This window comes from Delphinus delphis, chromosome 12 (genome assembly GCF_949987515.2).
Source record: "Delphinus delphis chromosome 12, mDelDel1.2, whole genome shotgun sequence".
Lineage (NCBI taxonomy): Eukaryota > Metazoa > Chordata > Mammalia > Artiodactyla > Delphinidae > Delphinus > Delphinus delphis.
This window is the reverse complement of record NC_082694.2, coordinates 58,657,671-58,681,636: the sequence shown is the minus strand read 5'-3', so window position 1 is coordinate 58,681,636 and position 23,966 is coordinate 58,657,671. Positions and strand designations below refer to the sequence as shown.

General features: G+C 40.8%; 1 protein-coding gene across 5 annotated transcripts in view; it reads left to right on the top strand.

The window, feature by feature from the left end:
• TMEM178A (transmembrane protein 178A) overlaps positions 1-23,966 on the top strand; it is a 248,614-nt gene that overhangs the window by 161,433 nt on the left and 63,215 nt on the right. For all 5 annotated transcript variants that reach the window (XM_060026765.1, XM_060026769.2, XM_060026764.1 and 2 more), the window contains one exon: positions 332-430. The gene's annotated coding sequence lies outside the window, so the exon portion shown is untranslated. The remainder of the gene's footprint in view (positions 1-331; positions 431-23,966) is intronic.

The following is a 23,966-nucleotide window of genomic DNA, read 5'->3' as shown; positions in this document are numbered from 1 at the left end:
CTAGATGGTGGAGTGACTTTCCCAGATCACATAGTTAATGGCATAATCCTGGCTGGAGTGCAGGCTCTCTGACCTTTCATCTCATATGTTACAATAAAAAAAAAAACAAAAAGCAAAACTGAGACCATAAAATTGAACTGAAATACCGTCTTTTAGGAATAATGTCTGTTAAATTTGGAGGTTTACTCTTACATGACTCAAGATAGCTCAAGGAAAGGGGACTTATTTAAAAGTGGGGGTGGAGGGAGTCAGTGACACCCCTCCTTTCACCCATCGCAGTCTCTTGAAGCACACGTTCTGTTTCTCTGTTCTCTTCCTCTCCCTTCTGCAGGCAAGGCTGTCTCCACTACTCCTCTGCTTATGGGTGAATGAAAATGGCCACCCCAGCCCTGATTGGACAACATCCTTCATTTCACACGTCAGCAATCATGTGAGCATGGTTTTGTGTCTCTTATTTCTAATTCTCCAGTCAGAGAATTCTAGGCTATTCACTGATCTCTCATATTAATCAGCCAAGTCAAGTTGTTATTAAAACAAAGGCAAGAAGGCTACCCCTTTCAGTAGGGGCATGGGGGTAATTCCAAATAATGGATTGTAGAGTAGGCAACCCTGCCCAAATGTTCTACTACATTTAAAAAAAAAATAAGATCATACCTCTTGTAGCTTTTTTTTTTTTTTTTTACTATTTTGCCAAAATACTTCCCTGCCTATAAATAATCTCGTACCTCCTCAGTTTTTGTGATGGTGATACAAACGGCATATCCGTTGTGTATGGCTCTGCCTCGGTTTGCTCAACCAGTTGCTGTTGGTGGGTTTTCTTTCCTCCAGGTATTTGCCAATATAGTCAATGTTGTAATGAACAACGTTGTCATAAATCTTTGTGCCCAGTCTTAGTTCTTTTTTTAGGATAAATTCTTAAAAGGCAAAACTGCTATGTGAAGAAGTGTGGCCATTTTTAAGGCTTTAGAAAGAAATACATACCCCAGTTACCTTCTGGAAAAGCTGTCCCAGTTCAGACTCCTACTGGCAAGGGAGTAAACCTCCCACAACCTCACCAGCACTGGGGATTATTCTTTTTTATCTTTGCCAATTTTATAGGTAAAAATTGAGCTCATTGTTCTTTTAATTTGTGTTCTGGCTGAGGTGGAGCAATTTTTTCACATGTTCACTGGCCTTTTGTATTTCTGGTTTTGCAACATATGTCTTTTGAAAACCTCAGCTGCGCTTTACACAGGAAAAAGATTTTGGCAGTTGTCATTAAATGTCTGCTTGTTCCTTATTCTAGTGGCGTCCTTTATTTGACGCCACCAACCTGAAGGTAAACCAGCATCGCGTTATTAGGATAATAGTATTTGAGTCTTCAAACAACATGTAAAGCTAAGCCTTTAGTTTATTACACTGTCCTTTATGAAGATGTTCTAGGAGAGGCGAATCGATCTTCCAAGCTATGTGATAAAATGTCTGAGACCAGAATACCTAGTTGGCTGAAATGGTGGGATAGGGGTAAAGTGAGAATATGAAAGATGTCAAAGCAGTTGGAGTTCTTAAGGGAAGAGAGTTTTTCATACTATCCTGATCTCTAAGGAGGGGGAGAGGAATCTGTATGGGAAGTTGACTGTTTCTTTTTCATCCTTGCTTTACATCCATCATTGAAAGGATGGACCCCTATCTCCTGTTCAAGTTGAAGTGTGGGTAGTTTTGAGCCTCACAGTTACTTCCTGGGACTTTGAAAATGATTCAGGATAGAAGACTCCCAAGAGATCAGATTGAGGTGACAGTAGGCTCATTGAGAATCACAGGTCAAGACATTCTGAGGAATGCGGGATGGTGGAGCTTGGCTACACGGGTCAGAGATGTCCTTCTGTATAGGCAGTCGCCTCTGGTTTGATTCGACAGGGTTTCCCAAGCTTCCCTCATGATAATGATCACCTGATGTATTCACTAAAAACAAACATTCCAGGCCCACTTATTCAGACTCTTCAGGCAAGGGCCTGATGAGTCTACCATTAGAGAAATTTGGAAAACACAAATTCAGAGGTTCTGCGGGAAGGCCTTTTATAGCAGATAGCTTTTAGGATGTCCATTCAGCCTATACGATAGCCACCAATACAATACAATACAATTCCCTACCCCTAGGTCGGACCTTAGTACTCATGGTTGGGCTTTGTCATACCCATGTCCCTGGCCGCAAAGGAAGCCAGGCTGTGCCAGTCAGATTTTCTCTTTGTAAATTAAAAATGGTATTTAGAGGTAGCCAGTCTGTCTCTAGAATTGCAATATGGAATCTCAAGAGCATGGGGCAGCTATATTCTGCCATGTGGATGAAGAAGCTGTTAAGATGGTATACAGGAAGACAGAAGAATGAAACACAGATGCCCTCTTGGCTTGCAATAGCTTGACTTGCTTTCAATAACATGTATCTCTACTAAAACACTCTAATATAAAAAAAAAATCATCTGCATGTAACTAAAACCTTTACCTTGAACATCAAGTGGAGTTAATGGGTCTTCTATTTTATTTTATTTTTAAAATTAATTATTTAAAAAATTTTGCATTTTATTTTATTTATTTTTTATACAGCAGGTTCTTACTAGCCATCAGTTTTATACACATCAGTGTATACATGTCAATCCCAATCGCCCAACTCATCACACCCCCACCCCCACTCCCCTGCCGCTTCCCCCCTTGGCATCCATATGTTTGTTCTCTACATCTGTGTCTCTATTTCTGCCTTGCAAACAGGTTCATCTGTACCATTTTTCTAGGTTCCACATATATGCGTTAATATACTATATTTGTTTTTCTCTCTCTGACTTACTTCACTCTGTATGACAGTCTCTAGATCCATCCACGTCTCTACAAATGACCCAATTTCGTTCCTTTTTATGGCTGAGTAATATTCCATTGTATATATGTACCACATCTTCTTTATCCATTCGTCTGTTGATGGGCATTTAGGTTGCTTCCATGACCTGGCTGTTGTAAATAGTGCTGCAATGAACACTGGGGTGCCTGTGTCTTTTTGAATTATGGTTTTCTCTGGGTATTTGCCCAGTAGTGGGATTGCTGGGTCATGTGGTAATTCTATTTTTAGTTTTTTAAGGAACCTCCATACTGTTCTCCATACTGGCTGTATCAATTTCCATTCCCACCAACCGTGCAAGAGGGTTCCCTTTTCTCTACATCCTCTCCAGCATTTGTTGTTTGTAGATTTTCTGATGATGCCCATTCTAACTGGTGTGAGGTGATACCTCATTGTAGTTTTGATTTGCATTTCTCTAATAATTAGTGATGTTGAGCAGCTTTTCATATGCTTCTTAGCCATCTGTATGTCTTCTTTGGAGAAATGTCTATTTAGGTCTTCTGCCCATTTTTGGGTTGGGTTGTTTGTTTTCTTAATATTGACCTGCATGAGCTGTTTATATATTTTGGAGATTAATCCTTTGTCTGTGGATTCGTTTGCAAATATTTTCTCCCATTCTGAGGGTTGTCTTTTTGTCTTGTTTATGGTTTCCTTTGCTGTGCAAAAGCTTTTAAGTTTCTTTAGGTCCCATTTATTTTTGTTTTTATTTCCATTACTCTAGGAGGTGGATCAAAAAAGATCTTGCTATGATTTATGTTAAAGAGTGTTCTTCTTATGTTTTCCTGTAAGAGTTTTATAGTGTCCGGTCTTAATTTAGGCCTCTAATCCATTTTGAGTTTATTTTTGTGTATGGTGTTAGGGAGTGTTATAATTTCATTCTTTTACATGTAGCTGTCCAGTTTTCCCAGCACCACTTATTGAAGAGACTGTCTTTCTCCATTGTATATCCTTGCCTCCTTTGTCATAGATCAGTTGACCATAGGTGCGTGGGTTTACCTCTGGGCTTTCTATCTTGTTCCATTGATCTATGTTTCTGTTTTTGTTCCAGTACCATATTGTCTTGATTACTGTAGCTTTGTAGTGTAGTCTGAAGTCAGGGAGTCTGATTCCTCCAACTCCGCTTTTTTCCCTCAAGACTGCTTTGGCTATTCGGGGTCTTTTGTGTCTCCATACAAATTTTAAGATTTTTTGTTCTAGTTCCGTAAAAAATGCCATTGGTAATTTGATAGGGATTGCATTGAATCTGTAGATTGCTTTGGGTAGTAGAGTCATTTTCACAATGTTGATTCTTCCAATCCAAGAACATGGTATATCTCTCCATCTGTTGGTATCATCTTTAATTTCTTTCATCAGTGTCTTATAGTTTTCTGTATACAGGTCTTTTGTCTCCCTAGGTAGGTTTATTCCTAGGTATTTGATTCTTTTTGTTGCAGTGGTAAATGGAAGTGTTTCCTTAATTTCTCTTTCAGATTTTTCATCATTAGTGTATAGGAATGCAAGAGATTTCTGTGCATTAATTTTGTATCCTGCAACTTTACCAAATTCATTGATTAGCTCTAGTAGTTTTCTGGTGGCATCTTTAGGATTCTCTATGTATAGTATCATGTCATCTGCAAACAGTGACAGTTTTACTTCTTCTTTTCCAATTTGCATTCCTTTTATTTCTTTTTCTTCTCTGATTGCTGTGGCTAGGACTTCTAAAACAATGTTGAATAATAGTGGTGGGAGTGGACATCCTTGTCTTTTTCCTGATCTTAGAGGAAATACTTTCAGTTTTTCACCATTGAGAATGATGTTTGCTGTGGGTTTGTCCTATATGGCCTTTATTATGTTGAGGTAGGTTCCCTCTATGCCCACTTTCTGGAGAGTTTTTATCATAAATCGGTGTTGAATTTTGTCAAAAGCTTTTTCTGCATCTATTGAGATGATCATATGGTTTTTATTCTTCACTTTGTTAATAATGGTGTATCACACTGATTGATTTGCGTATGTTGAAGAATCCTTGCATCCCTGGGATAAATCCCACTTGATCATGGTGTATGATCCTTTTAATGTGTTGTTGGATTCTGTTTGCTAGTATTTTGTTGAGGATTTTTGCATCTATATTCATCAGTGATACTGGTCTGTAATTTTCTTTTTTTGTAGTATCTTTTTCTGGTTTTGGTGTCAGGGTGATGGTGGCCTCATAGAATGAGTTTGAGAGTGTTCTTTCCTCTGAAATTTTTTGGAAGAGTTTGAGAAGGATGGGTGTTAGCTCTTCTGTAAATGTTTCATAGAATTCACCTGTGAGGCCATCTGGTCCTAGACTTCTGTTTGTTGGAAGATTTTTAACCACAGTTTCAATTTCTTGAATTGTGATTGGCCTGTTCATATTTTCTATTTCTTCCTGGTTCAGTCTTGGGAAGTTATACCTTTCTAAGAATTTGTCCATTTCTTCCAGGTTGTCTATTTTATTGGCATAGAGTTGCTTGTAGTAGTCTCTTAGGATGCTTTGTATTTCTGCAGCGTCTGTTGTAACTTCTTTTTCATTTTTAATTTTATTGATTTGAATCCTCTCCCTTTTTTTCTTGCCGAGTCTGGCTAATGGTTTATCAATTTTGTTTATCTTCTCAAAGAACTAGCTTTTAGTTTTATTGATCTTTGCTATTGTTTTCTTAGTTTCCATTTCATTTATTTCTGCTCTAATCTTTATGATTTCTTTCCTTCTGCTAACTCTGGGTTTTGTTTGTTCTTCTTTCTCTAGATCCTTTAGGTGTAAGGTTAGATTGTTTATTTGAGATTTTTTTGTTTCTTGATGTAGGCTTGTATAGCTATAAACTTCCCTCTTAGAACTGCTTTTGCTGCATCCCATAGGCTTGGGATTGTCGTGTTTTCATTTGTCTCTAGGTATTTTTTGATTTCCTCTTTGATTTCTTCAGTGATCTCTTGGTTATTTAGTAACGTATTGTTTAGCCTCCATGTGTTTGTGTTTTTTACATTTTTCCCCCTCTAATTCATTTCTAATCTCATAGTGTTATGGTCAGAAAAGATGCTTGAAATGATTTCAATTTTCTTAAATGTACTGAGGCTTGATTTCGGACCCAAGATATGTTCTATCCTGGAGAATGTTCCATGCGCACTTGAGAAGAAAGTGTAAACTGCTGTTTTTGGATGGAATGTCCTATAAATGTCAATTAAATCTATCTGGTCTATTGTGTCATTTAAAGCTTCTGTTTCCTTATTTATTTTCATTTTGGATGATCTGTCCATTGGTGTAAGTGAGGTGTTAAAGTTCCCCACAATTATTGTGTTACTGTCGATTTCCTCTTTTATAGCTGTTAGCAGTTGCCTTATGTTGAGGTGCTCCTATGTTGGGTGCATATATATTTTTAATTGTTATATCTTCTTCTTGGATTGATCCCTTGATCACTATGTAGTGTCCTTCCTTGTCTCTTGTAACATTCTTTATTTTACAGTCTATTTTATTTGATATGAGTATTGCTACTCCAGTTTTCTTTTGATTTCCATATGCATGTAATATCTTTTTCCATCCTGTCACTTTCAGTCTGTATGTATCCCTAGGTCTGAAGTGGGTCTCTTGTAGACAGCATATATATGGGTCTTATTTTTGTATCCATTCAGCAAGCCTGTGTCTTTTGTTTGGAGCATTTAATCCATTCACGTTTAAGGTGATTATCGATATGTATGTTCCTATGACCATTTTCTTAATTGTTTTGGGTTTGTTTTTGTAGGTCCTTTTCTTCTCTTGTGTTTCCCACTTAGAGAAGTTCCTTTAGCATTTGTTGTAGAGCTGGTTTGGTGGTGCTGAATTCTCTTAGCTTTTGCTTGTCTGTAAAGCTTTTGATTTCTCCATAGAATCTGAATGAGATCCTTGCTGGGTAGAGTAATCTTGGTTGTAGGTTCTTCCATTTCATCACTTTAAGTATATCATGCCACTCCCTCTGGCTTGTAGAGTTTCTACTGAGAAATCAGCTGTTAACCTTATGGGAGTTCCCTTGTATGTTATTTGTCATTTTTCCCTTGCTGCTTTCAATCATTTTTCTTTGTCTTTAATTTTTGGCAATTTGATTACTATGTGTCTCAGCGTGTTTCTCCTTGGGTTTATCCTGTATGGGACTCACTGCGCTTCCTGGACTTGGGTGGCTATTTCCTTTCCCATGTTAGGGAAGTTTTCGACTATAATCTCTTCAAATATTTTCTCGGGTCCTTTCTCTCTCTCTTCTTCTTCTGGGACCCCTATAATGCGAATGTTGTTGCATTTAATGTTGTCCCAGAGGTCTCTTAGGCTGTCTTCATTTCTTTTCATTCTTTTTTCTTTATTCTCTTCCACAGCAGTGAATTCCACCATTCTGTCTTCCAGGTCACTTATCTGTTCTTCTGCCTCAGTTATTCTGCTATTGATTCCTTTTAGTGTAGTTTTCATTTCAGTTATTGTATTGTTCATCTCTGTTTGTTTGTTCTTTAATTCTTCTGGGTCTTTGTTCAACATTTCTTGCATCTTCTCGATCTTGGCCTCCATTCTTTTTCTGAGGTCCTGGGTCATCTTCAGTATCATTATTCTGAATTCTTTTTCTGGAAGGTTGCTTATCTCCGCTTCATTTAGTTGTCTTCCTGGGATTTTATCTTGTTCCTTCATCTGGTACATAGCCCTCTGCCTTTTCATCTTGTCTATCTTTCTGTGAATGTGGTTTTCGTTCCACAGGCTGCAGGATTGTAGTTCTTCTTGCTTCTGCTATCTGCCCTCTGGTGGATGAGGCTATCCAAGAGGATTGTGCACGTTTCCTGATGGGACAGACTCTGGGTCTTCTATTTTAAAAATGAAAATTATTCTGGAAAGATTAGGGCTATCAAAAATACATAATTTAATGTAAATTACTTTAACCGGATTACTGCAAACTCTGGCAACAGGAGTGTTATTTCTAGGGAAGAGGGTGGGGAGTGGGCCATGAAGGTGATGTGAGGAGAGGCAAAATAGGTGAAGAGTCACAGCAGTGGTTTTAGAGACTAACAAGGGAGCATGGAGCCTGGATATGGTCATTTCTATGTGGTGTTTACACATTTTCCCCGTGTGCTGGAGAGTGTGCAGGTATTTCCAATCTAGGCTGATCTAACCACCAGTGTGAGTGTCAGGTGGCATTTAGGACCTGTCAGTTTCAGTTTTTGCTGCTGTAAGTAATACCTGGTTAGGATTCTCGAACTGAAGATTAAAAACATGAGTGGGTTATTTGAAGACAACACAGTGTGCTTAGTAGAGTTGATTTAGTGTTCATTCAACTAGTCAACTCATTACACAGGTAGTTATGTTTAGCTCTTTCTCATCACACAAGGGCAAGACAAATTTTTCCTCCCTAACTCTCAGGGCTGAGTGCATATCTCTTCTGGGTGTCTTGATCCATTTTTCCCTTTTGTTCATGATTAAAGGTCTATGGACTCCTTCAGGAAGTTGTCTCAGAATTCCATTAGCATCACAGTTTCTAGACTTTCCTACCAGGTCAGTAACTTGTTAAAAGCTCACCTTCTGGTTCCTGAGATTTCTCTTTGGCTTTCTGCACATTTGGTCCTCATCCATTCTACTATCTCCTGTTTTTCCCACTATTTTCCTATTTTTATTTCATGTGTGTAGCTGGAAGGGGAGCTCCATATCTCCCAGGAAGGCTTGCTGTTGAAGAGGGAAATATCTGACTTCCCAGGAGCTTAAGGTTCTTCATATTCTTTTAAAACAAGCCCCAACATGGGACTTCCCGGGCGGTCCAGTGGTTAAGGCTCTGCGCTTCCACTGCAGGGGCTGGTGGGGCGGGGTGTGGGTTTAATCCCTGGTCAGGGAATTAAGATCCTGCATGCCAGTGGTGTGGCTGAAAAGAAAAGGAAAAAAACAAAAAAACGCAACCCATGGAAGGAGGAAAAGCCACTGAGCTTTGAAGACATTGGCAAACCTTTCAGGATCTGAGGCACTGCTGCCTTTAACCCTTTATTGCCACATCAATGATTCATTTTGTTGTTTTAAGGACCTCCCTTCCTTTGCTAGGGAGGTACTTTTGCATTTCACTCTAAGTTCCCCAGAAAGCTACAAATGTGAGCTTAATCTAGGTTGTTTGATGCAATTATAATTTTATCTGATGGTCTGGGTGATACATTTAGAAAAGGAGTATCTGAGGGCTGGTCCTGGAGGTCCAGTTCTAGGTCCCTGGCTGAGTTCACAAGGAAAACACATCGCAAGGAGGACATATCTGATCTCTGGGAGCCAAAAGGACCCTAAGGTTACATTCTGCCTGAGAATGGGGCTCCCTGATGCTCTTCAGCTGTGGGCTGGGAAGGCATACTAGAATGAAGCTAAGAAAATCTGTGCTTTCTTGAGAGCTTCTTTTTTTAAAATTTTTTTTAAAAATTAAAAAAAAATTTTAATTGAAGTATAGTTGGTTTACAACGTTGTGTTAGTTTCTGGTGTACAGTAAGGTGATTCAGTTTTGTGTGTGTGTGTGTGTGTGTGTGTATATATATGTATATTCTTTTTCAGATTCTTTTCCATTATAGGTTATTACATGATACTGAATATGGTTCCCTGTGCTATACAGTAGGACCTTTTTGTTTATCTGTTTTATATACAGTAGTGTGTATCTGTTAATCCCAAGCTCCTAATTTATCCCTCCCCCGCTTCCCCTCTGGTAACCATAAGCTTGTTTTCTATGTCTGTGAGTCTGTTTCTATTTTGTAAGTAAGGTCATTTGTATCTTTTTTAGATTCTACACATAAGAGATATCCTATGACCTTTGTCTTGACACCTTCTTAAGGAAGGGGTGTAACAATATGGAGATTTGCATGTGTAATAAATTTTTATTAACTCTTATGTCAGTTTTCAGAGTACTTTGCAAATGCGAACTCCCAGCTCTCACTGTGCATGATTTTTCTCATTTATGGCTGGGCAAACAGAAGCATAAAGAGCAGCAATGACTGGTCTGAGATCACTGAGTTAGTGAAATAGGCAGAGCTCATAGACTAATTATCTCTTACTGCACCTCTTGCCCAGCCAGTCACCCTCACCCTTAGTCTTCCCTGACAGCTGCCATCCACAGCTCCTTAGGAAAAGGGAAATTCAAGCACAGATGAAGGAAAAGGAAATTGTTTCAGTCCAGTGTTCTCTTAACATTTAATTCAAACCTGTGCTGTTGGACTAGCAGCCCCCATGTGATTTAACATAGTGACGATTAAGTCTAAAGAGAAAAGCATATGTACAGTAAACTAACACTGATGCATTTTGGGGGAGAGAACTGCTGACTCGCGAAATACACATTTATTTCCACCACGTGGCTATAGTGACTGCTATTTGTTTCTTTCTGTTCACTCAGGGATTAAATTGAGTTTAAGCAGCCTGGAACAGTTTGATGCCTTCTCCTTTCAGCCATGGCAAGTGCCAGGTGGCCTGCCTCTAGAATCTGACATCCTGTTGGTGAGGATAACGACCCACAACTGAGATCCTTTGGCTTTCTTTAGGCCCGTCTACGAGAAATAAATCAGAATGATGCAGAGCTAAGAGCATGAACTTTGGCCACAAATGGTCTTAGGTCCGAATTCTGTCAGTAATGGTGTGACTGGGTCCTCTGTGAGAATTGTCTTTCAGGTCATGATTAAATAGCATATGATAGGTGGGTAATAATAATGATAGTAGTAATAGTAATTGTTATTAAAGCAGCCACCATTAAATGAGTACTTACTACACACCAACCACTGTGCTAAGTGGTCTCAGTCTTGACAACAGCAATGGGAAATGGGTACTGCTAATAAATGTATACTTAATGTCAGTTGCTCTTTTCCTTGACTGAGTAGGTATTTACTGAGCATTGGATACGTGCAGACATCATACTAGGTGTTGGTGATTTAGCATTAAATGGGTCGTGATACCACCTCTCAAGGAGTTCTTGTACTCTTGGGGGAATGGGGAAGAAGACAAAGGAAATACGAAATGATAAGGACTATCAGGGGGTATGATGGGAGCAAATGGAGGGGAGAATATGAAACAAAGTAGGAGTTAGGGAAGGTTGAACCCTCAGGGTTCTGTGGCTCAGGAGATTGCTGGACTGCTAAGGTCATGGACTTCTGAGTTCAAGTCCAGCGCCCTCTACTAATCCTTCCCTCCTAGATGAGTGTCATCACTAAGACAAGACCCTGGGAAGCTTCTTCCCAAGGAAAGGATTACTTTAAGGAAAAAAAAACAAGAATCTTTATTGTGAAAGTTTTCAAATTCACAAAAACAGAGAGAACAGAATAATAGACTCTTTTACTCATCCTCCACATTCAGTAATCATCAACATTTTGCCACATAAGCTACATGCAAAGGACACTTTTACTGGGGGGCTCTGCGGGTGATTCCGAAGAGACTATATAAATCCTTTGTCCATTTCCCCTTGTCCTATATCCATAAACTGGATCTTCTCTCCTCCCTCCGTTGTGAAGACACCCCTTGATTCTAACAGGAGAGTGAGTGTCGGGCCTGTGATCCAACCTCCATCACTGCTGGAGTAGGACAGCCCCACATATATGCTGGAATAGCATCTCCTTTTAAACAAAGACAGGATTATTATTGCAGTAGTCAGATTTGCATTTTGCACATACGCACTTTTTTTTTAAACATCAGTCATAATGCCTGGTTTGGTGAACAATGCCTTAATCATCACATGGTCGGTGTAGTAAGACCATCTTTAGCAAATGGATTGGACACAATAGACATCTTGGTTAAGATGCTAGACCTCACTGGGTGACTATTGTCACCCACATCTATTATGTGGCAATCATCTGGTGAATGCTAGATCTGACTGTGAAAATAGATTTGCACTTTGTCTTTTTTTTTTCCTCCTTATTCTCCATCAGTCCCAGCCCCTGGAAAGGAGTCTGTCTCAGGCAGCATGCTCTCAGTAGCGATTTTGAAGGCAGGGGAAAGAAAAAACCAAAAACCAAAAATGAGTGCTTAGACTACTAACCCATGGAATTTATTTTGCGGTGCATATTTTCGATTATAAAAGAACTGATTGAGCTTATGAAACAAGACTAAGTCATATCTGGAAGGGAAATTCTCTCTAGCATTCAGTAAAGAGATTGATTGGGTTTACCAAAGTTAGAATAAGGCTGCTTTTGTTAAAAAGGAAGTGATTAGGTACAGGGGAAATCATTTTGGATTGTCAGATAAGAGTCTTAATTTCAACTCCCAGGTTCTGCTTTGATGAACCAGGCTATATTTGGCAAGGCACCTCACACCTCTGGTCTCAGTTTCCTTATCTGTAAAATACAGGTAAGGGTTTAATGATCTTCTTAGTCTCTGATATTTTGGGACTTTAAGAGGGTTTAATGCAATGCAGTGGTTAAAAGCAAGTCTTTAGGAGTTGGATAAAGCTGGGTTTCAGGCCTATGTCAGCTGCCTGTTAGCTGTGTGATCTTAAAAAATTCACTTAACCTTTCTGTTCTCCATCTTCACAGTCTGTAAAACTAGTACAGTAGTAATAGTTCAGCTAAGAACTATTAGATCAAATGTATTGTGCTTCACATAGTTCCTGGCACATTTAAACCCAATAAATGGGATTTCTTCCTGTTGTGTGCTCTTGTTACCTAAATAATCAGAGATCCAGGGAGAAAAATAAAGCCCCAACAAAATTTTACTGGAAAATGAAGCAAGATCCCTGTCCCCAGCTAGCAATATTTTCACAAGGACTTTGCTCTGATCCAGTCCTAGCATGTGTGAAGATGCCTTATGAGCTCAGTGCCGTGTCTGTGGTTCATTTCTAATTTCATTCATTTAAACAACCAGCCAGCATTCACCCAGTGCCCTCTAGGTTCTTGAGATCCTACTGGCCTTGAGGAGGAAAAGGCAAATGTACCGTCTTCCCTGCTATCACGGGGCTTACAGTAGAGAGGGCAGAGGTAGACCTAAGCAATATTATCGCATTACTTTCTTCACCAGCTCTTTCTTTCTTTGTGCTTTCTGGAAATTCTTTCAGATTTGGAACTCAGAGGCCGATGCCCATTTTAAGTTTGCCTTAAAGTCAGATTTCTCTGTGATCTGAAGTTCAGATGCCTCACTGGGTATCTTCTCAAACCACATAACTTCAGATTCTCTGTGTTGAAGTCTGTTATCGGTTCAATTCTTCTCCTTCTAAAAAGAGTTAAGAATATTTGAAACAAACTGGGAAAGTGTGCAGATGTTTGTACAGCTATTTGAAACAAACAAGCAAACAAAACGAGAAGAGTGAGCAGCCCGGTTCCACTTTAAAAAATAATAACCTTAGTTAACTTCTGCTGGGTCCTCTTTATAATATAAACAGGCAGTGCTCGAAGCAATTTGTATATAATCATTTATTAATCCTCACAACAGCCGTGGTAAATAGATTCGAGGATAATTCCCATTTTGCTGGTGAGAAAAACTGAGGGACAGGCAGGTTGAGTCAGTTGCTAGTCAGACAACTAGTATGTAGCTAAATTGGGATTTAATCTTACCGTCTGACCCCAGAACGAGGCACATATCCAGTGGTTTCTGAATGGCACGAGATACTTGTAATAATTTTCTATTGTTTTATTAAATATTGAGCTCAAGAAAATTAAATCACAGGGGACTGCAAATATAATTCAAACTTTTATTAAATGTCAGAATATCAGATAGTTGGATGCACTTTACTTCTGGGCAATGATCCCGGTTTGAAGCATATATTTAAGTATTTGCTGCTGTGATTATTGTGTTGATTTATAGTGGCAAATCAGATTACACAGTGAGGAGGATTAAGTTACTGACACACACTTTGGGGAGGACACCTTTTGATCTTGGTTTGGGAGTTCAGATGTTCCCTTATAAGGAGCAGGCCTTCTCCTTGTCTATTTCCTTTGAACTATCTGCTCTATGGAGAGAGCTGTCATTTAACTTGAACTTGTGAGTTCTGAAAGGGACATTTATTCTTTTTCCTTCTGCAAGATGCATGCCACCAGAAATAAATGCTCTTGGTTTGTAAGTTTAGAGCTGCTATCATAACCACTTTTTGTTTAGTTTGGAAAACTCCAATCTGCTACCTACTCCATCTTTTTTTTCTTCCTAAAAGTTCTTTCAAACATAATTCTTTTAGTGGAATAAAAGATTTTTTTTCTGTCTTAATGTACTATAAATAGTCATCTTGTTTTTTAAATTGGGGTATAGTTGCTTTACAATGTTGTGTTTCTGCTGTACAACGAAGTGAATCAGCTCTATGTATACATATATCCCCTCCCTCTTGGACCTCCCTCCCCACCCCCCATCCCACCCCTCTAGGTCACCACAGAGCACCGAGCTGAGCTCCCTGTGCTATACAGCAGGTTCCCACCAGCTATCTACTTTACACATGGTAATGGATATATGTCAGTCCCAATCTCCCAATTCATCTCCCGTCTCCTTCCCCCAACCCATGTCCACATGTCTGTTCTCTACGTCTGTGTCTCTATTCCTGCAAATAGGTTCATCTGTGCCATTTTTCTAGATTCCACATATATGCGTTAATATACGATATTCGTTTTTCTCTTTCTGACTCACTTCACTCTGTATGACAGACTCTAGGTCCATCCATGTCTCTACAAATGACCCAGTTTCGTTCCTTTTTATGGCTAATATTCCATATTATATATATGTACCACATCTTCTTTATCCATTCATCTGTCAGTGGACACTTAGGTTGCTTCCATGTCCTGGCTATTGTAAATAGAGCTGCAATGACCATTGTGGTACCTGACTTTTTTTTTTTTTTTTGCTGATTCACTTTTTTTTTTAACATCTTTATTGGAGTATAATTGCTTTACAATGGTGGGTTAGTTTCTGCTTTATAAGAAAGTGAATCAGCTATACATATACATATATCCCCATATCTCTTTCCTCTTGTGTCTCCCTCCCTCCCACCCTCCCTATCCCACCCCTCTAGGTGGTCACAAAGCACAGAGCTGATCTCCCTGTGCTATGCGGCTGCTTCCCACTAGCTATCTATTTTACATTTGGTAGTGTATATATGTCCATGCCACTCTCTCACTTCATCCCAGCTTAACCTTCCCCCTCCCTGTGTCCTCAAGTCCATTCTCTACATCTGCTTCTTTATTCCTGTCCTGCTCCTAGGTTCATCAGAACCATTTTTTTTTTTACATTCCATATATATGTGTTAGCATATGGTATTTGTTTTTCTCTTTCTGACTTACTTCACTCTGTATGACAGACTCTAGGTCCATCCACCTCACTACAAATAACTCCATTTCTTTTTATGGCTGAGTAATACTCCATTGTGTATATGTGCCACATCTTCTTTATCCATTCATCTGTCGATGGACACTTAGGTTGCTTCCATGACCTGGCTATTGTAAATAGAGCTGCAGTGAACATTGTGGTACATGACTCTTTTTGAATTATGGTTTTCTCAGTAGTGGGATTGCTGGGTCATATGGTAGCTCTACTTTTAGTTTTTTAAGGAACCTCCATACTGTTCTCCATAGTGGCTGTATCAATTTCCATTCCCACCAACAGTGCAAGAGGGTTCCCTTTTTCCACACCCTCTCCAGCGTTTATTGTTTGTAGATTTTTTGATGATGACCATTCTGACCGGTGTGAGGTGATACCTCTTTGTAGTTTGATTTGCATTTCTCTAATGATTAGTGATGTTGAGCATCTTTTCATGTGCCTCTTGGTCACCTGTATGTCTTCTTTGGAGAAATGTCTATTTAGGTGTTCTGCCCATTTTTTGATTGGGCTGTTTGGGTTTTTTTGATACTGAGTTGCATGAGCTGTTTATATATTTTGGAGATTAATCCTTTGTCAGTTACTTCGTTTACAAATATTTTCCCCCATTCTGAGGGTTGTCTTTTACAGCTACACGTAAAAGAATGAAATTAGAACACTCCCTAACACCATACACAAAAATAAACTCAAAATGGATTAGAGACCTAAATGTAAGACGAGACACTATAAAACTCTTAGAGGAAAACATAGGAAGAACACTCTTTGACATAAATCCCAGCAGGATCTTTTTTGACCTACCTCCTAGAGTAATGGAAATAAAACCCAAAATAAACAAATGGGACCTAAAGAAACTGCAATAGTCATCTTTTAAGTCTGCATCTCCTCCAAGAGGCATCTAGATCACTTGCTTCTTGGACCGTCTTTATTCCTCTGACTTCACCCTCCATAACTCCTGAAAGCTGGCCTTAAAAATGGCCCTAATTCCAACTTCCTTTCCACCTCAGTTCCAGAATCAATCCTGGCAGGAAGTGTATCAGTCTCACCTCTGGGATTAGTTCACATTCCCGGGCCTGGGCACCCAGTGACACGGTGGGCCCCATGCTCTTCCTCGTCACCCAATCCTGATAGCAGCCTCTTACCTGACATTGCAGTTGAGCCTGCCCTAAGACTCTCTTGCTACTGTGTTCCTCCCTTTGGGCTGAAACTCTGCATATCCACAAACTGTGAACTACGCCTGACCTCATTATGCCCTTGGATAATTATGCCTCGAGACTGAGTCTGACTCTCTCCGCCCAGAGCCGAGGGCAAAGCATAAGCTGGGAATGCTGGGCTGAACGCTCTGGTTGCCTGTGGGGGCAGTTATAGGAGTGAGTGCCGAGGATAGGCTCAAGGGGCCGCGATGCCCGAGATTCTAGAAAAGGAGTTGAAGCATCACTAAACGAGGAAGGAGAAACATCATGAGCTTAGAGTTGAAGGGGTACATTATTGTACAAAAGAACAGGTGCACAGAGGTGCCCAGACTGAAACTGGGGCTGAAATGAACGGTTGGCTAGCACAGAGGCCAGGCAGGGCACTAGGTGAGGGATGGTGGTAGAAAGGACGAGTCCTGTGGGCCCTGTGACCCTTTTGTATGGCAGGCAGTGTACCTGTCAGGATGGGCTCAGGACCTTCAATTGTGCAGCTGGCCCGGCGTGTACTCTGGTTCAGGACGCCCATTCCTGCCTGCTCTTGGCTGCCAAGGCCTCAGCAAGCCTCCTGCCTGCCCGAGTCTGGGCTCTGTCCCATTTTCAGTTTAATAGAATTGATGTTACTCAGCGCTCCCAGGACACATGGCATTGCCCTGTTTGGCTCTGGTCCTGATTTCAACAGAAGGGGAAAAGAAAAGAGGGCTGCCAACAAGGCCATTTCCTTCAACTCTAAGTCCCACTGTGCCCCCAGCTTCTTATGAGTGACAAGCCTGAAGGATTCTGAGTAGCATTTTTCAATTAAAGTGTTTCATTTTATGTTTGTCTATCATAGAACATAAATAGTGGAGGGAAGAGATCATCTCTAATTAAAGTCAGCAAGTGTTTATCAAATGTCTATTAGTTATTGGTCTTACTTGTATCCCTAACCTTGTTATAAAAGTCACAGAGGCAAAAATGATATAAAATATGGTTCTAGACTTCAGGGGCTTACCCAGAAATCATTATGAATTAAAGTCTTTAATGTATATAGAAGTATAACTACTATCACAATATGATTTATGGGTTTAGATATACCATGACTCAAATTATACCAACCAAAAAGAAACCACACAGAGAAACTTTGTTGTAATCTTGCTTTCTAGCGCCAGTCTCTAAAGGAATTCTAACTTTAAGCCCCAAAGTTCCAAGAGTCCCTTTGTTATAACTAGTAATAAAATCTCTCTCTCTCTCTCTCTCTTTCTCTCTCTCTCTCTCGCTCTCTCTCTCTCTCTCTCTCTCACACACACACACACACACACACACACACACACACACACACACACACACACACACACTTCCACCTTGCAATGTTACTAGCAAGTCAGATCAGCCATAACGCTGGCCAGTGAATAGCTCCTGGCTGGCTGGCTGATCAGCCCATAAATTGTTTGGCAAATTGGATCAAGCCACAGAAAAGTAGCCTCAGATAAAGTGAGCGATTTAACATAATTTACTTTCTCATAGTGGGAGGCTCTGTTTAATTTTCACACCCCTGTGTCTGATGTCTTTTCATGAAATATAGTAGTCTACTTCTCAAAACTTCCCTGCTGGTGAAAAGCATGCATTTATTTTTTAAAATACATTCTTAATTTCTGGTCCATAGGAATAAACCATGCCTCTGGGATAGAAATGCATTGCATGGATACACTTCGTGAAGGTAAACACACAGAGGCATCCTACTTTCTGTTAATTAACGATAGTGATGCCAAGTTTTTATAGGAAACCAATTTTGCTTTTAAACACCAGGGAGATCTTTGAGCGTAAGAAACATTTCAATTTAGGAAAACTGTAGCATGCCCCAAAGTCCAAATGTAGCAGGTGAATTACAGTTGGTATAGAAAATTAGATGCATCAGGAATTGTTCCATGAATGTTCAGTAAATACAACTGGACCACTGAAGGCATTTTCTCAAAGCTGAAGTCAACTCCAAAAGTTGGGATTTGTTCCAGCATTTTCCCAAGAGTTGGAGTTCACATGCATGGACTGGGACTGTGGGAGCTGAGAAAGGCCATAGTAGTGAACAGCCCACTGGGTAGAACCATGCCCTGGGCGGGCCAGGGCTTTGCCAGACTGATGAAGCGTGGATATTCCTTGTCTCCAAATGGAGACCAAGTCTGACCTTTTTGGAGGATGGGAGTTTCAGCTTCCTCTTGTTTCTATTCATTAGGAAGTTATTTATGAATGTCCACTAACTGTGACATGACCTCCTTGGTGTATTTAAAGCAACCCTAGGCTGGTGTTGTCAAAAGTTTCATTGTACACACAGATGCTGCAAGTCAGCAGGAGCGCAGAGTTTGACAGGGTGAGTGGCAAACGATGCGAGGGCTGAGTCACTGCAGAGCATGCCACACGACCCCTCTCATGTAACGGGTTCTATTCTCGTGCCCTTACTGACTGCCCCATCTAGACTCGTCTGCCTTGGACTCTGCACCATTGTCTGCCTGGAAGCATAGTTGGTGATAAAGAATGGTGAAAGTGAAGACAGTTACTTAAAGTGGAAACCCCCAAGTCTAGGTCCTCTGAGCCCCCATAAAGGTGTCTGCACTTTGACTTCCAGGAATCAGTTCTATAGAAATACTCAAACAAGTGTCTACAAGTCCATCCGCAATGAAGACACGTACAAGAATGACAAATTGGAAACAACCTAAATGGGAGGGGGGCCATCAATTATGGTATTATTTATGCAATGGAATATTATGTAGCTGTGAAAACAGCCAAGCAGCTTTATGTGAATAAAGCTGCCCACTGTAGATTGCTGAGGAAAAAACTATCTGTCTAATCTATCTATCTGTCTATCTATCATGATCCCATTTCTGTGTTTAAAAAATTATGTGTGTGTAGCAGTGCTGCCCTGGGGGACTGGAATTGGGAAAGCTGAGGGAAGGATCATCACTTTGGCTTTCTACATTTCTGTTTTACTGGGAAGTTTGCAGTTAACATGTATTACTTTTGTACCTAAATATATATTTGCAAAAAGGAGATTAAATAATTTAAAAGCTTTTCAGTCAAGATGCCCAGAGTAATCCTGGGATTACACAGTAGCCAAAAAGAATAAATCCATAATTATAAACAGAGGTTCCATCATTGCTCCAGGCTCTTGAATGAAGCATTTCATCCGAGTGTATTTCTAGGAATATGTGTTCTGTCTTTTAAGAGAAGGTGCAACTATAAGTCCAAGTTGTTTATTGGCCTGACCCCTTTGTTCTAACAGCTTAGTGATACTATTAATAACATTCATTATTCATTTCCTATTTTATGGTTTACAAAGCACTTTTCACGTCTTGAATAATACAACAAAGCTGTGAAGGGGTACTAGTATCCTTGTTTTCAGAAAAAGTAATTGGGGTTCAGGGAAATTTGGAGATATGCTCTAAATCACACAATTAGGGCAGAACTGCAGTAGGAGTCAAATAGGGATTCTATCCCCAGTTAGCCATTAATTCTAGAAGTCACTGTTTTTCTAGGTCTCAGATTCCTCAACTATGCAACTGGGACGGTGAAGTTCTCCAAGTATAAAAGTATACAATTGTTTAAGTGAAACCAGGTAGATCTTTCCTATCTAACACCCTGCAATTAACTTTGGGACAATTCTATGGATGTGTTTAAAGATACATTGTAAAGACGTGGCAGTCATTCTTTCTATTAGCACATTTAGGTGTGAAGTTAAAGGCTGTATATTTGTGAAGTGATTCAAAGGACAAATTATTGCAGATTGGTTGGAAGGAACCCAAGGTGATATGGTCACATCCCTGCCATGACCCTCCATCCCAGGTGGTGCAGATGGTCATGGCCCACCAGAGGTGAATTGTAGTTCTTCTTTCCTGGCCTTGGTAATTCCAGCTACTTATATAAGCATTCCACGTGAATTAGAGTCGAGAGATGGTTTTATACAGGTCTAGTTGGTACATGGTAGTTCTAAATAGCTGTTTGCTAATAACTGGATTTGCAGTGTAAATATTTGGCGATGGGTCATAAAAGAAATTTACTTTTCCTATGACTGAACTATTGGTCTTATTAGTACCATCTCCCAAGTAACCGATTCCTAATCTTTTCACTAATCAACACAATTTTCATGAACCTACCGCCATAAGGCTGTGTTTTTGTTTTGTTTTGTTTTTTGCGGTACACGGGCCTCTCACTGTTGTGGCCTCTTTCATTGCGGAGCACAGGCTCCGGACGCGCAGGCTCAGCGGCCATGGGCTCACAGGCTCAGCCGCTCTGCGGCATGTGGGATCTTCCCGGACCGGGGCACGAACCCGTGTCCCCTGAATCGGCAGGCGGACTCTCAACCGCTGCGCCACCAGGGAAGCCTGGGCTGTGTTTTAAGACATAGCTTTTTGTTTTTATTCAGGAATGGTGAGGACAATAGATCAAGAGATGACTGTCATTGAAAAATTAGTTACTCACAGTTCCCAAGGGGAGGGGCTCCGCCATGCCTGGGGGAGGGGGAGGAGAATGCGGGGAATCAGTCAGGAGGCGGAAGGACCAAGGGGAAAACAACAGCAAGATCCCTCTTTGTGGTTTCCGCGGGGAGAAGCAGGTGAGGCGGGGTAAACAAGTTTAGGATTGACTAGTTTGAATAACTCCAATGGGTTCTGGGATATAAGGGCTGTCTCTGGCTCTTTGGTACCCTGGCCCTGGTGTGATTAGGGCAGGGGGACAGTGGCTCAGCGTGCAGAAGCCCAATAAAGGCGGTGGTTAGGCTCCCATGGCTCTGAGTGGGTTGGTTTGCATATGAAAGGCGTGCTCCTGGCCCGGTTCTTAATTCTCTCTGGAATTGGCTGGCCCTGGGAGAGGCAGTCTCTCCAGGGTCAACAAGACCCCAGGTGTCCAAGCTTCAGAATAAAAAGGCATGCTACAAGGCTGATCTAAATTAGGGTAGCCTTAGAAGGAAGCAAAGAATTGTCAAGCAGCGGTGCTAATAAAAATTGGGTATATAACCTATCATTCTGTATAATATTATGCGTACTGACATAGCATACTTTCATCGTGGATCACTGGTTTGGCATTAGTAAGTCTGGGAAAGGCTTGTACGTGTTTTCTTCCAAGAGCACTAGATCACTTTGTCCTATGAGCTAGTTTATTTCTTCAGTTCTCCGGCAATGAAGCTGTACAATTAACAGGTGGCGGTGGGTTCTTAGTGGTGGGATTTTCTAGCCCCTCCCACCTCACCCCCTATACATACACACATTATTAACTTATGTATATTGAGACGTAGTACATACTTACAAATATGTGTGAGTGCAAGCTGAGATATATACATACCTTTAATCAAGGTATAGGAAGACAAAACATAAACCTTAATTTAAGTACCATGGACTTCCAACAAAAAAGCATCTTAAAGTCGAACGGGATTTATCACATTATTGCCCCCCCACTCCCAACACCTGCCCCTTCCCTTGTCTAGTTAGAGATCTCTGAACAACGTACAAGTAAGCACACATCTTTTCATTTTTTCAGGAATGACTTATGTAAAGACATCATCAGGATCAATAGATTTGTGTGCTGCTGTAATGTATGATGCCCTTGAGCAAGTCTACTTAAAAAATTAGCCCACATGTATTATTGAACACTGGTCTTATTTTTACATGTGAATGATGAGTGCCATTTGACTCTATCCTCTTCTACACACACCCACGGGGCAGGCACACCCTCTTGAACACCAGTGAGACGGGGCGAGCCACTGGCTTCTACAGAGCACCACTGGCCTGTGTTCCGAGAATTTTCTCCCCTGTAGGTCTGGCAAGACAATGCTTATACACAAACATGTTTTATACCCATTTGCTGGTCCAGCCAGAGAAGCGACGGGGCCGGGGTAGGGTGGTTTCTGAGCCAGAAGCTCTCTCTGTTGGAAGGTCCAGCTTATTAACCTCTTAGAGGTGACTAATTCCTTTCTTTCATGACCTCGCTCATGGCTGCACAGCCACCTTCCTCTAAACCCTTGCTCAAATCTCCTCTCAAGATGGTGCCAATCAGACACATGTAACCCAGTTTCTAAGAACCAACCTAATGCGCTCTTCCTCTTGTCATAACATCATTAACAAGGGAAATAAGCCCCAATGCAGCAGTGACTGGGGCAGACCTTCTGCGCTTTATGTCTACACCCCAACTGTATTCTTCACACCCTTCGCTGTTACGGTGCTAAGAATATAAACATTCTTCAGTGTCTCCTTCCTTTTCTTTTGTGTGTTTGCTTTTGGCTGTTTCTCCATGAAGTATTCATGACCTGTCCACATTCCCCTGGATTTATTAACTTAGCTCCTTTTATATCTACTAGTTAACCTTGATGTCTTTCCTTCCTCCTGTACAATAAATTCCTCCTCTGGATCAACACTCCTCATTCAGTACACGCCTGCCTTATAAGTAACTCTCAAGATACTTGGGTCCTTTTTCAGAGTCCATGTTCATAGTTCAAAGCAACCTCTAGGGCTTTGATAACTTGGTTCAGGTAATCAGGGCAAAAGCTACATATGCTCCATTGTTTTAAATTCTTTTCAGGTGGAAATCCATTCTGACTACATTCAAAGTGAAGGTGAAAAAAATAATCTTTCCAGCTGTTTGATACAGGAAAGAGCTCATTGCTCTGCACAGATCTGAAGAGCTCACCCTATGCATCTTTCCTGTGACTGTAGTGGACACATCGTTGGCGCTCAGGTTTCTCTGTTGTTTCCTGGAGCGTCCACCCACGGACATTCTCCAGCCTTTCCCATTCCTGGATGGCGGGCAGAGCAGCACCTCGGGCGAAGGAGTGAGTGCTCAGCTGAAATAAATGCCTGGAGAAGAAGGATGCCTGCGGTGCAGGAGGATCGGCCAAGGCATTCACTCTCCAGCTGTTAGGAATTTTAATTGTCCTGTCTTGGAATTCAGTAGAACCTTGGAGCATGACCAAAGGGGGAACAGGGTCAGGGAGGAGGGGAAGTAGTGGAGAATTGCGGGCTACCGTCCTACAAAGAAAGCAATTTAACTAAAGTATTAGTTTCCAATTGCTGTTATAACGAATTACCACCACCTTAAGGACTTAAGACAGTTTATTACCGAACAGTTGTGTAGGTCGGAAGTCCAAAGTTAGTCTCACCTGGCTAAAGCCAAGGCATCAGCGGGGCTGCATTCCTGTCTAAAAGCTCTAGGGGAGAATCTGTTTCCTTGTCTTTTCCAGAGGTTTCCTGCATTCCTTGACTTGCGGTCTACTTCCTCTATCTTCAACGCCAGCAACAATGCATCTCTCTAACACGTTTTCCATTTTACACGTCTCTCTGACGGTACCCAGGAAATGTTGTCTGGTTTTAGGAATGCGTGTGATTAGATTGGACCCACTGGAGTAATCCAGGATAAACTCCCCATTTCAAGACGCTTAATCACATCTGCCATGTCCCTTTTGCCATGTAAGGTAACACATTCATAGGTCCCAGGGCTGGAGTGGGCAGGTTATTCTATCCTACCACACCACGAAGTCGACATCCTCACTGAGACAGAAAAAAGAAGTTTCTACCTTTAGACCTACCTTCTTTGTCTCCCTCAGATCTAATGGGACAGCCATAGATCTTTAAAAATTCTCTATTTGACCTCAAATAAGTGATAAGTGAAATTTTATTATAGGCAAGCAATAATAATATTATCAGTTCCATCACAATTTTTCTTTATTCAAATGACTACTTTA